This window comes from Carcharhinus amblyrhynchos, chromosome 9 (genome assembly GCF_965287045.1).
Source record: "Carcharhinus amblyrhynchos chromosome 9, sCarAmb.v2.hapA, whole genome shotgun sequence".
Taxonomy (NCBI): domain Eukaryota; kingdom Metazoa; phylum Chordata; class Chondrichthyes; order Carcharhiniformes; family Carcharhinidae; genus Carcharhinus; species Carcharhinus amblyrhynchos.
Window position 1 is genome coordinate 87,355,575 of NC_137332.1, and position 13,301 is coordinate 87,368,875.

At 48.0% G+C, this 13,301-nt stretch overlaps 1 pseudogene; it reads right to left on the reverse strand.

Moving 5' to 3' along the window:
* Window positions 1-716: 716 nt before the first annotated feature.
* Window positions 717-7,263, reverse strand: LOC145348604 (zona pellucida sperm-binding protein 3-like; annotated as a pseudogene).
* Between the last annotated feature and the right edge of the window lie 6,038 nt (window positions 7,264-13,301).

Below are 13,301 nucleotides of genomic sequence, written 5' to 3' on the forward strand. Positions count from 1 at the left end.
ATCAAGACCCCGCAATCTGAATATATATATGTGTGTGTGAAGAGAGATCTCGGACTCTTCATATGTAAAGAGAGCGAGACGGAGACCCTGGACCCGAATAGAGAGAGAGAGAGATCCCGCAATGTGAATAAATATATATGTGTGATAAGAGAAAGACCGAGACCCCAGACCCTGAATAGAGGGAGGGAAATTTGATTTATTATTGTCACATGTATAACACAGTGAAAAGTTTTGTTTCTTGCACATTTTGCAGACAAAACACACCGTTCATAGAGAAGGAATCGAGACAATGCAGAGTGTAGTGTTACAGTCACAGCTGGGGGGTAGGGAAAGATCAACTTATTGCAAGGTCAGTCCATTCAAAAATCTGACAGCAGCAGGAAAGAACCTGTTCTTGAGTCAGTTGCTACCTGATCTCAGACTTTTGTATCTTTTTTTTAAGGGGTCAGTGCTTTATTGATCATTTGATGACTGGTTAAACAGTTTGTTTGCGTTTCCTGCACAGGAACAAGGTGCTCAATGAATTAGCGATCAGAGAGACAGCTGACACAGTCAGGGTCACAATCAGAACCACCTCAGACTCCACACCCCCTGGAGACCTCTCCTGTATCCTTCCCTCAGCCTCATTCAGGGAGATTGCTGCCAGGGTGGTCGCATCAGTATCCAGAATGAGCAGGGGTCCAAGTGAGGCCTCAGCCTCCCACTTCAATCCAGCTTCAGCTGCAAGATCTCTCCTTCCTCTGGATCCAATTCCCAAATCCCTTGTGGCCCCACAGTTCCCCACATGGCAACAGGCACAAATATCAAAGTGCGATTCCTCCAATGGGGTCCAGACATTCTGCATCTTCTGCCAAGTACAAGCCTTGTTCCTGGAATCTCTCTGATCCTCTGGAACTACTTTCAGGTGACAGGTGATGAAAAAAATCAAGGAATGCTCATCTCCAAAGAAACGGAAGGCATCCAGGTCAAAGCGGAGCTTGTCCGGCTCCCGCTCGTTTCCTGGCAACACAAAGGTTGAAAAGGAGTCCTCAGCTTTGCTGTCTAGGAGGCAACCATTGGAGTCAATGATGCTGTATCTTGGGCTGGAGTCCTGGCCTGGCCTCAATGTAGCTACACAGCTGTCAATGTAGAGCTTCAGGGCCATGTGGTTGCTCATTGAAACAGAGGACTCAATGTGAATGAGCTCACCCAGGTAGTAGACAGTCACAGTGCGCTCTGTAAGCCAGTCACCATTCATTAGGCGCAGTGAGAATGACAGATGCCCTTCCCCAGACCTGGTGGAGCTGAATGGGATCCAAGTGGGCTTGATGGGGTTACTGCTCACATTGCCTTTTCTGAAGTAATGACACTCAATGGGAATGAAAGCCCCATTGGTTCTCACAATAACAGATCCATGATACTGTGGCTCAGGTGGGTGCTGTAGATCAGGAAATCTCCAGTCATCTGAAAGACAGCAGCTTAAGGAATGAGGAACTGATCTGAAATGATCATGTTCTACACCAGCATTAACAATGAGCTCATCCCATTAAAACAATTCTTCAGGGGAATTGACAGGGTCAGTGTGAAAAGCTGCTTCCCAAGCTGGAGAAGCTGTTTGGGGGGGCAGGGTTCATCTCCGGTCAGGGGTCAGTCATTTAGGATTAATGTGATGACAAATTCTTCATTCAGCAGCTGATGGATCTTTGGAATTCTCTCCAGCCCCAGAGAGCTGGGAATGGTCACTCACTGAGGATATTCAGGACAGAGGCATTTCTTTCTGGCCATTGAGTGAATCATGTTGTAAAGACAGGAACATGGTGGCTGTGGGAAGCCCGGTCCTGATCATAATGACTGGGGAACAGGCTGAAGGGCCTCATCTGGTTAGTGTTGCTATGCAACCTCAGCCCTTGCTGCAAGGAGAGATCATTAGCACAAGACCAGAATTAACAGGGAAGTGATTCAATAAAAGCTTCAGTTAACAGGAAGGAGCTACAAGTTATCAGGAATTTGGAGCAGGGAAATAGCACAGTTTGTAATCAGGGACCCTTTTATTCCAATGACTGGGAAAGTGGGAAGTGTGGAGTTCCTCTTTAGTCCAATCCATCTCAACTCCCATTTCATTCAGATTCAACCTATTTATGTTAAACTGGACTGAAACTCAACCCTCAGTTGAGTTGATCTGAATGAGGGGGAAAATCAAACTGAAAAGTCCTCAAAATAGGAAAAGCTGGGAGGAAGCAAAGAGAAGCTTCTAGAACAATGGGGTTAGAGAGAGACTCAGACCAGTGAAAGTAAAATCCTGAATAGAAAGCTAGTTTGGGCTTTATAAAACAGGAGACAGCTGTCTCCTCAATATCAATGACATCTGACCAAGTGTTGGACTGAAGAGTGGGGAACAACCTCCAGCCCCAGCACAGAGGGGGAGTTTGAGGATTCACATTACCGGCAATCTGCTGCCACACTCATGGAGCCCATAGTCAAAGAGGACAGTGTGGTTCTGAGAGTAGATCCTGGTTGGCCAACAACTTGCTGTCCCCAGGGTCAGATCAGCAGCTTTAACCAGGCACCTGGTTCCAAATAAGTCCAGCTGGACCCTGACCAGCAGCTTGTCCTCTCCACACTGCACCCTCACACCCTGCACTGGAGACACACTTTGACCCTCAGACACACACAAATGGGAATCAAAGGGAGGCCCAGGAGGAGGGAGTGTCTGAGGCCTAGGGGTGACTTTCACTATTCCCCATGGAAACTGTTGCCACATATCAGAGCAACAAACAGCTCCAACTAACACCAGCACTGGGAAGAAACCCCTCACTCCAAAATCCCCCATGATAGCAAACAACTGAACCATCCCTTCAGGCACCAAGTAACACCTTTTATACACACAGACCACAGTCAGCTGACAGCAATTCTTCCAGATCAGCAATTGAACCAATTACACAGCCACACCCCCTTTTGTTTTCTTTTTTCTTCTTTTTTTCTTTTTTTTTCTTTTTTTTTATATTTTTGATCTTGCAGGTCAGTCTTTTGGGTCGGTCTTTTGGGTGGGCCAAACAAGTAAACAAACTTAAATTACGTTCGGACAAAGAAAAAGGGGGCAGCTCCCCAAAAGGAGGGGGAACGGCCTGAACAGAAACAAAAAGTACAAAGGAAACTTAAGACACGTCAAATCAAAATGTGATTATCGGGGTCGATAGGGCACCTCAGCCCCTGCGGTGCCCAACGGGCACGGAAGGCCTCGACAGTGCCCGCGGACACTGCGTGCTCCCTCTCCAGTTTTTTACCTTCCCCTCTCCGCACCGGGTGTCCGTAAATCAGGAGCGTGGGACTGAAATGCAAACAGAACATCAATAAAAGGTTCTTCAGAAAATCAAAAAGGGAGTGCAATCTATAACACAAAATGTAGACGTGGCCCACGGATTCCACAAGGCCACAGAAAGAGCAGTCTCGGGAGCCCGCGAACCAGTGAATCCTACTGTTGTGCGGAACTGCCGCGTGCAGCACCCTCCACCCCAGGTCCCCGAGGTAGCTGGGGGAGATCCCTCCATAGATGGACCTACATAAGAACATAAGAAATAGGAGCAGGAGTAGGTCATCTAGCCCTTCGAGCCTGCCCCGCCATTCAATAAGATCATGGCTGATCTGTCGTGGCTCAGTTCCACATTCCTGCCCTCTCCCCATAACCCTTAATCCCCTCTCTTATCAAAAACCCATCAACCCGCGTCTTAAAAATATTTAGCGAGGCAGCCTCCACCACTTCAACGGGCAGAGAATTCCAGAGATTCACCACCCTTTGAGTGAAGAAGTTCTTCCTCAACTCCGTTCTAAACCACCCCCCCTTTATCTTGAGGCTGTGCCCCCTAGTCCTACTGTCCTTTTTGAGCGGGAAGAGTCTCTCCACCTCTATCCTATCCAGCCCATTCATCATCTTATATGTCTCAATGAGATCTCCCCTCATTCTTCTAAACTGTAACGAGTACAAGCCTAGTTTATTCAGCCTCTCCTCATAGCTCAACCCCCTCAACTCCAGCATCAGCCTAGTAAACCTCCTCTGCACTCCCTCCAAGGCCAAAATATCCTTGCGTAAGTACGACGCCCAAAACTGCACACAGTACTCCAGCTGCGGCCTCACCAATGCCCTATATAGCCGCAGCAAGACCTCCCTACTTTTATATTCAATCCCCCTCGCTATGAAGGCCAGCATCCCATTCGCCTTCCTGACTACCTGCCGCACCTGCAAGCTGGGTTTTTGTGACTCATGCACAAGGACCCCGAGGTCCCTCTGCACCGTCGCCTGCTGCAATTTTTCGCCAAGTAAGTAATAATCCTTCCTACTATTATTCCTATCAAAGTGGACCACCTCGCACTTGCCAACATTAAATTCCATTTGCCAGTTCCTGGCCCATTCGCCCAGCCTATCTAGATCCTTCTGCAGACTCTCCACACCCTCCGCGCAATTTGCCGTTCCACCAATCTTGGTGTCATCAGCAAATTTCGACACCATACACTCGGTTCCCTCCTCCAGATCATCTATATAAATGGTAAATAGCTGAGGCCCCAGCACTGATCCCTGGGGCACTCCACTAGTCACCAACCGCCAATCCGAATAGCACCCATTGACCCCCACTCTCTGCCTCCTATTTGACAACCAATCCTCTATCCGCGCTAACACCCTACCCCCAACTCCATGTCCCCTAACCTTCTGCAATAACCTCTTGTGAGGTACCTTGTCAAGCACCTTCTGAAAATCAAGAAAGACCACATCCACCGGCTCTCCTCTATCCACCGCCCTAAACACATCCTCTTAGAACTCCAGTAAATTTGTCAGACACGACTTCCCCTTAACGAAACCGTGCTGCGTCTGCTCTATCAAGCAATTCCCCACAAGATGCCTCGCTATTTCCTCCTTGATGACGGATTCTAACACTTTACCTACAACAGACGTTAAACTAACCGGCCTATAATTCCCTGCCTTTTGCCTGGCACCCTTCTTAAACAACGGCGTAACATTAGCCGCTTTCCAATCTTCCGGCACTTCCCCGGAATCCAGCGACGTCTGGAAAATAACCACCAAGGCATCCACTATCACCTCTGCCATTTCTTTCAGAACCCTCGGATGCATTCCATCCGGTCCTGGGGACTTGTCCACAATCAGCCCCTCCAGTCTGTCGAGCACCGCCTCTCTAGTAACAATAATGTCATTGAGACCCTCCAGTCCTACCACCTTTCCATCTCTAACACCCGGCAAGTTATTCACGGCCTCCTCCGTGAAGACCGAAACAAAAACGTTATTCAAGACCTCAGCCATTTCCCCATCCCCTACCACTAAGTCCCCCTTCTCATCCTCTAAGGGTCCAATGTTCGCCCTAGCCAGCCTCTTCCTTTTTATATATTTATAAAAACTCTTGCTATCCTTTTTTATATTAAGCGCTAGCCCAGCTTCATAGTTTCTCCTACCCTTCTTTATCAACTTCTTTGTCAATCTTTGTTGACATTTAAACCTCTCCCAATCCTCTTCTCGCCCACTACTCTTAGCTACTCTAAACGCCTCCGCTTTTAATTTAACACTTTCCTTCACCTCCTTCGTTATCCACGGCTTATTACCTCTCCTCCTACTGTCCTTTTTGACCATCGGAATAAATTTCTGCTGAGCACCAAGAAAGATCTCCTTAAAGATCCTCCACTGCTCCTCAGCAGACCTACCTTCCAGCGCGCTCCCCCAGTCAACATTCGCCAATTCTTCTCTCATCCTTCCGTACTCCCCTCTGTTCAAACAAAGGACGCATGTCCGGGAACCCACTTTGTCCTCCTCCATCTGCACCAGAAACTCCACCATACAATGATCACTCTCCCCAAGAGGATCCTTCACCGCCATGTCCCTAGTTCTACCCGCCTCATTACATAACACCAGATCCAAGATAGCTCGCTCCCTCGTCGGCTCCAACACACACTGTTCAAGGAAACTATCCCGGCAGCATTCCAAGATCTCCTCCTCGAGCCCACCGTGTCCAACATGGGTCGACCAATCAATATGCAGATTGAAATCCCCCGTAATAACAGCTGTCCCATTCCTGCACGCCCCACTTTTTTGCGCATTAACAGCCCGCCCCACCTCCAGATCATTATTCGGGGGCCTATAGACGACACCCACCAGCGTCTTCCTCCCTTTGCTGTTCCTAATCTCTACCCACAACGATTCCACTTTCTGCTCCTTGGCTCCAATATCATCCCTTGCTACCACCCTGATGCTATCCTTAATCAGCAGAGCTATGCCCCCCACTTTTTCCTCCCGCCTATCCTTCCTAAACACTTGATATCCCTGGACATTCAGCTCCCAGTCCCTGTCACCTTGCAGCCACGTCTCTGTAATGGCCACCAGATCATATCCATTTGTGCTGATCTGCGCCGCCAGCTCATCCACTTTATTCCGAATGCTTTGTGCATTCAGATACAGTGCCTTCATCCCAGCCTTCACCTGGACCCTATTTGCCGGAACGCCACCAACCATACTCACGCCCCCTACTCCCTTTATTATTGGGACATCCTCGGCCTCTTCCCTTACCTGTACCCTCTCCTTAACTTTAGGCCTCGTAATGTCACCTACCCTCTCACCCTCCCCCCCACTAATTAGTTTAAAGCCCTGTCTACAGTCCTCTTTACTCGATTCGCCAGCACTCTGGTCCCAGCACGGTTCAGGCCAACCCCATCCCGCCTGAACAGGTCCCACCTACCCCAATACTGATGCCAATGCCCCATAAATTCAAACCCATTCCTCCCACACCAATCCCTGAGCCACCCATTCATTTCCTTAATCCTATCAACCCTACGCCCGTCTGCACTCGGTTCAGGCAGTAGCCCAGAGATAACCACCTTGTCGGTTCTACTTTTTAATTCTGACCTCCATCAGGGATCTCCGCCGCCCGGCAGCAACAAGGCCCGCCAAGGCGTGTCCGGGCGATGGGCAAGGACGCGGTAGTGGAAGGTGTGCAGCAGCAGCCCGCACAGGAAACGCCTCCGCACTCTGGAAAAAGGCACGGAGGACATTCCCGCGAGGCGGCTCGCGCTGTGGGGCACCTGACTCGGGGAGGGGGGTCTCGGCTTCGGGCCAATGTGAAATTCCGTCCGAACAGGGGAACGCTCGGACGGGATCCCACCGCACGCCCGAGCCACCTCGAGCTGGCGTGTGCACTCGGGGCCAAGCACGACCGTCCTAAGGTCTCGGATGGCTTTGGCTGCGCGCCAGACGGACACCCCGGCGCACTCAGCCAGCACGCGAGGGTTCATCCAGCCCGCTCCTCCGCCATCCAGCATGTCCCCGATCCTGGTCACCCCGGCCTCCACAGCCTCCCTCTCCGTCAGCCCCTGATCTCAGACTTTTGTATCTTTTTTTCCCAAAGGAAGAAGGTGGAAGAGAGAATGCCTGGGGTGGGTGGGGTCCTTAATTATGTTGGCTGCTTTGCCAAGGCAGTGGAAAGTGTAGACAGAGTCAATAGATGGGAGGCTGGTTTGTGTGATGGATTGGGCAAGACAGATTGAAACCCTGGACCTTGAATATAGAGAGAGACTCCAGAACCTGAATATATATAGAGAGAGAGAGAGAGAGAGAGTGTGATAAGAGAGGCACCGTACCCTGAATATATGTGTATAGAGAGAGAGAGATCCTGGAACCTAAATAGGACAGAGAGATCCCATATCCTGTGTATATAAGAGAGAGATTGAGACCCCAGACCCTAAAAAAGGAGGGAGAGACGCCAGATCCTGAGTAGACCGGAACTATACTCATTGGATTTTTGATGATTGCGGGGAAGGGGGGAATCTTATAGAAACATATAAGATTATCAAAGGAATAGATAAGACAGAAGCAGAAAGGTGTCTCCAGTGGTGGATGAAACCAGAATTAGGGGGCATACCTCAAAATAAAGGGGAGCAGATTTAGGACAGAGTTGAGGAGGAACTTCTTCACCCAGAGGGTTGTGAATCTGTGGAATTCCCTGCCCAGTTGAGGCTACCTCTTGAATGTTTTTAAGACAAGGATAGATACATTTTTGAACAGTAAAGGAGTAAAGGGTTATGGTGAACAGGCGGTAAGTGGAGCTGAGTCCACAAAAAGATCATGGACTCAGATGGGCGGCAAAGTAGTGCAGTGGTTAGCACTGCTGCTTCACACCTCCAGGGACCTGGGTTCAATTCCTAACTCGGGCCACTGTCTGTGTGGAGTTTGCACATTTGTAATTTATCCACAGAAGGCAGAGAGTTATTGTGGATGGGTCTTTTCCTGCATGGAGGTTGGCCACCAGTGGAGTGCCCCAGGGATCTGTTCTGGGACCCTTGCTGTTTGTAATTTTCATAAATGACCTTGACGAGGAAGTGGAGGGATGGGTTGGTAAGTTTGCCAACGTCACGAAGGTTGGTGGTGTTGTGGATAGCATGGAGGGATGTCAGAAGTTGCAGCGGGACATAGATAGGATGCAAGACTGGGTGGAGAAGTGGCGGATGGACTTCAACCCAGATAAATGTGTAGTGGTCCATTTTGGCAGGTCAAATGGGATGAAGGAGTATAATATCAAGGGTAAGACTCTTAGTAGTGTAGAGGATCAGAAGGACCTTGGGGTCCACAGGACTCTTACATCGGCTTCACAGGTAGAGGGTGTGGTCAAGAAGGCGTGTGATGTACTGGCCTTCATCAATCAAGGGATTGAGTTCAGGAGTTGGGAGTTCAGGAGTTGCAGCTTTATAAGACCCTAGTCGGACCCCACTCTCTGCCTTCTGTGGATAAATTACAAATGTGCAAACTCCACACAGACAGTGGCCCGAGCTAGGAATCGAACCCAGGTCCCTGGAGATGTGAAGCAGCAGTGCTAACCACTGTGCTACTGTGCCACCCATCTGAGTCCATGATCTTTTTGTGGACTCAGCTCCACTTACCGCCTGTTCACCATAACCCTTAACTCCTTTACTGTTCAAAAATGTATCTATCCTTGTCTTAAAAACATTCAATGAGGTAGCCTCAACTGGGCAGGGAATTCCACAGATTCACAACCCTATGGGTGAAGAAGTTCCTCCTCAACTCAGTCACCTCATTACAAGAGGGATGTGGAAGCTATTGAAAGGGTGCAGAGGAGATTTACAAGGATGTTGTCTGGATTGGGTGGCATGCCTTGTGAAGATAGGTTGAGGGAGCCAGGTCTTTTCTCCTTGGAGAGACGAAGGATGAGAGGTGACCTGATAGAGGTGTATAAGATGCTGAGAGGTATAGATTGGGTGGATTCCCAGAGGCTTTTTCCCAGGGCTGAAATGGTTGCTACGAGAGGACACAGGTTTAAGGTGCTGGGGAGTAGGTACAAAGGAGATGTCAGGGGTAAGTTTTTCACTCAGAGTGTGGTGGGTAAGTGGAATCGGCTGCCATCGGAGGTGGTGGAGGCAAGTTCGATAGGGTCTTTTAAGAGATTTCTGGATGAGTACATGGGACTTAATAGGATTGAGGGTTATAGGTAAGTCTAGTAGGTAGCGATGTGATCGGTACATCTTGTGGGCTGAAGGACCTGTTTGTGCTGTAGTTTTTCTATATTCTATTTTCCTCGTGCCTGCGTGTGTTTCCTCTGGGTGCTCCGGTTTCCTCCCACAGTCCAAAGACGTGCAGGTTAATTTGATTGGTCATGCTAAATTGCCCCTTAGTGTCCTGAGGGGTATAGGTTAGAGGGAGTAGAGGGTTGGTCAGGGCAAGATTAGGGCCAGTTACAGACAGCAGGGGGAAGTTGTGTGTGGAACCGGAGGAGATTGGAGAAGTATTGAACCAATATTTCTCTTCGGTGTTCACGCAGGGGGACATGAATATAGCTGAGGAGGACATTGGGTTGCAGGGGTGTAAAATAGACAGTATTACGGTTGATAAAGAGGATGTGCTGGAAATTCTTGAGGGGCTGAAAATAGATAAGTCCCCTGGTCCGGATGGGATCTACCCTAGGATTCTCTGGGAGGCTAGAGAGGTGATTGCAGAGCCTCTGGCTCAGATCTTCAGGTCGTCATTGGTCTCTGGTGTAGTCCCGGAGGATTGGAGGATAGCGAATGTTGTCCCATTGTTTAAGAAGGGGAACAGAGACTTTGCCGGGAATTATAGACCGGTGAGTCTTACTTCTGTTGTGGGCAAGGTTTTAGAAAAAATTATTAGGGATAGGATTTATAGTTATTTGGAGTGTAATGAATTGATTAGAAATAGTCAGCATGGTTTTGTAGCAGGTAGGTCGTGCCTTACTAACCTTATTGAGTTTTTTGAGAAGGTGACCAAAGAGGTGGATGGGGGTAAGGCAGTTGACGTGGTATACATGGATTTTAGTAAGGCGTTCGATAAGGTTCACCATGGTAGGCTTCTGCAGAAAATGCAGATGTATGGGATTGTGGGTAATCTAGGAAGTTGGATCAGGAATTGGCTATCAGATAGGAGACAGAGGGTGGTGGTGGATGGTAAATATTCATCATGGAGTGCAGTTACGAGTGGTGTGCCTCAGGGATCTGTTTTGGGGCCACTGTTGTTTGTAATTTTTATTAATGATCTGGATGAGGGTATAGTTGGGTGGATTAGTAAATTTGCTGATGACACCAAAGTTGGAGGTGTGGTAGATTGTGAGGAAGGGTGTCATAGTCTGCAGGGAGACTTAGATAGGTTGCAGAGCTGGGCTGAGAGGTGGCGGATGGAATTTAATGCGGAGAAGTGTGAGGTAATTCACTTTGGTAGGAGCAACAGATGTGTCGAGTATAGGGCTAACGGGAGGACTTTGAATAGTGTGGATGAACAGAGGGATCTAGGTGTGTGTGTACATAGATCCCTGAAAGTTGGGAATCAAGTAGATAAGGTTGTCAAGAAGGCGTACGGTGTATTGGCGTTTATTGGTAGGGGGATTGAATTTAGGAGTCGCAGTGTAATGTTGCAACTGTACACTACTCTAGTGCGGCCGCACTTGGAGTACTGTGTGCAGTTCTGGTCCCCGCATTACAAGAAGGATGTGGAGGCGTTGGAGAGGGTGCAGAGGAGGTTTACTAGGATGTTGCCTGGTATGGTGGGGAGGTCCTATGAGGAGAGACTGAGGGATCTAGGGTTGTTTTCGTTGGAAAGAAGGCGGCTAAGAGGGGATCTTATTGAAACATATAAGATGATTAGAGGTTTAGATAGGGTGGATAGTGATAGCCTTTTTCCTCGGATGGAGAAAGCTAGCACGAGGGGGCATGGCTTTAAATTAAGGGGGGGTAGCTACAGGACGGATGTCAGGGGTAGGTTCTTTACCCAGCGGGTGGTGAGGGATTGGAATGCCCTGCCTGCTGCAGTTGTAAATGCGTCTAGTTTGGGGGCGTTTAAGAGATCTCTGGATAGGTTTATGGACGAAAAGGGATTGGTATAGGCTAGTGGGTCATTGTTTTTGTAACTGGTCGGCGCAACATCGTGGGCCGAAGGGCCTGTTCTGCGCTGTAATGTTCTATGTTCTATGTTCTATGTTCTAAATGTGTAAGGATGGGAGATTAGGGCCTGGGGTGGGATTGTGCTCGGTGAAGACTCGATGGGCTGAATAGCCTACTTCTGCACTGTGGGGTTTTAAAAAAATAATCAACCATGACCTTATTGAATGGCGGACCAGGCTCAAGGGGCCAGCTGGCCTACTCCTGCTCCTAGTTTTTATGAGAGGGAGAGACAAAATAGATAAATAAACCGGAATCAAGAGACAGAGATCCGAATAGAGAGAGAAAGACCCCTGACTTTGAATAGAGAGAGACCCTGGACCCTGGATAGAGTGAGAGAGAGAGAGCCCGGATTCTGAATCGAGACAGAAAGAACTCAGACCCTGAATAGAGAGAGATTCTGTGTGCCCAGAAACTTGTTTGCCCAGGACTTTGGATGCTGAATATTCAGAACCTTGCTGATGTAATTTATCCTGTAGCTATATGTAATTCTTTATAATCCACAATGTATTAAACATATCTCCACTGCAATTTAAGACAGCTTGTTGTATTCCATTCTTCATTTTGATGTGTGACAGACTGAGATGTGACAGATCCATCATTGGATACAAGACTGGTCCATTTGTAATTTATTCAATGTATATTTCATAGAAATGGTCTTTCACAAGCTCAACTACAACTTAATAGACGCAACTTTTAATATTTTTCTTCAATATATTTATTTATATCAGTATTGATCTCAAGAAAATAGAAGATACTCTATATAAAATCTAAATGCAGAGAAAACTGCCAATACCTGTTTGCAATAGCTGCTAATGTTAGCTGCAGACATATGGAGCTTATGTAGATGAAGGACTGATTTATGATTGAGCTTAAAATTCATCTCTCAGGAAGTTTTTGATAGTTTATTCTCACTCACACTGGCCTGCACTGTGTTAGCACTGACTGTATGTTAAAGACAAGAGGTGGGCAATCTGGTACAGTCTGACTGCTAATGAAAGCTTTGTGCCTGATGGATATTGTGCAGTGGCTGCATCAACCTTTCCGGTATCAGGACTATGTCAAATGGTCTACTCATTTATTCTGAGGTGTAGATATTGCTGGCAAGGCTGGCATTTGTTACACTTGAGGGGGCAGTTAGAGTCACCACATTGCTGTGGGTCTGGAATCACATATAGGTCAGACCAGATAAGGAGGGCAGATTTCCTCCTCAAAAGGGAATGGTGAACCAGATGGATCTTTACAACAGTCAATGATAGTTTCATGGTCACCGTATAGCTCTATATTCCAGATTATTGAAGGAATTTAAATTCCACTGTCATAGAGGAATTTGAATCCTTGTCCCCTAAGCATGAGCCTGGGCTGCTGGATTATAAGTGAAGTGACATTCCCACTTTTTTTTATTATTAATTTTACTGGATGCGGGCAGCCTGAACTAGGCCAGCATTTATTGCCCATCCCTAATTACCCCTTGAGGTGGTGGTGGTGAGCTGCTTTCTTGAACCGCTGCAGTCCTTGAGGTGTAGGTACACCCACACTTCTGCAAGGGAAGAAATTCCATGACTTTGACCCAGTGACAGTGAAAGAACGCTGATGTATTTCCAAGTCAGAATGGTGAGTGGCTTGGAGGGAAACTTCCAGGTGGTGGTGTCTCCATATGTCTGCTGCCCTTGTCCTTCTAGCTGGCATTGGTTGTGTGTTTGGGAGTGCTGCCTAAGGAACCTTGGTGAGTTTCTGCAGTGCATCTTGTAATGGCACACACGCCATTGTGTGACAATGGTGGAAGGATTTAATGTTTGTGGATGGGTCGCTTATCAAACGGGGCTGCTTTGTCCTGGATGGTACCAAGCTTCTTGAGTGTTGTTGAAGCTGCA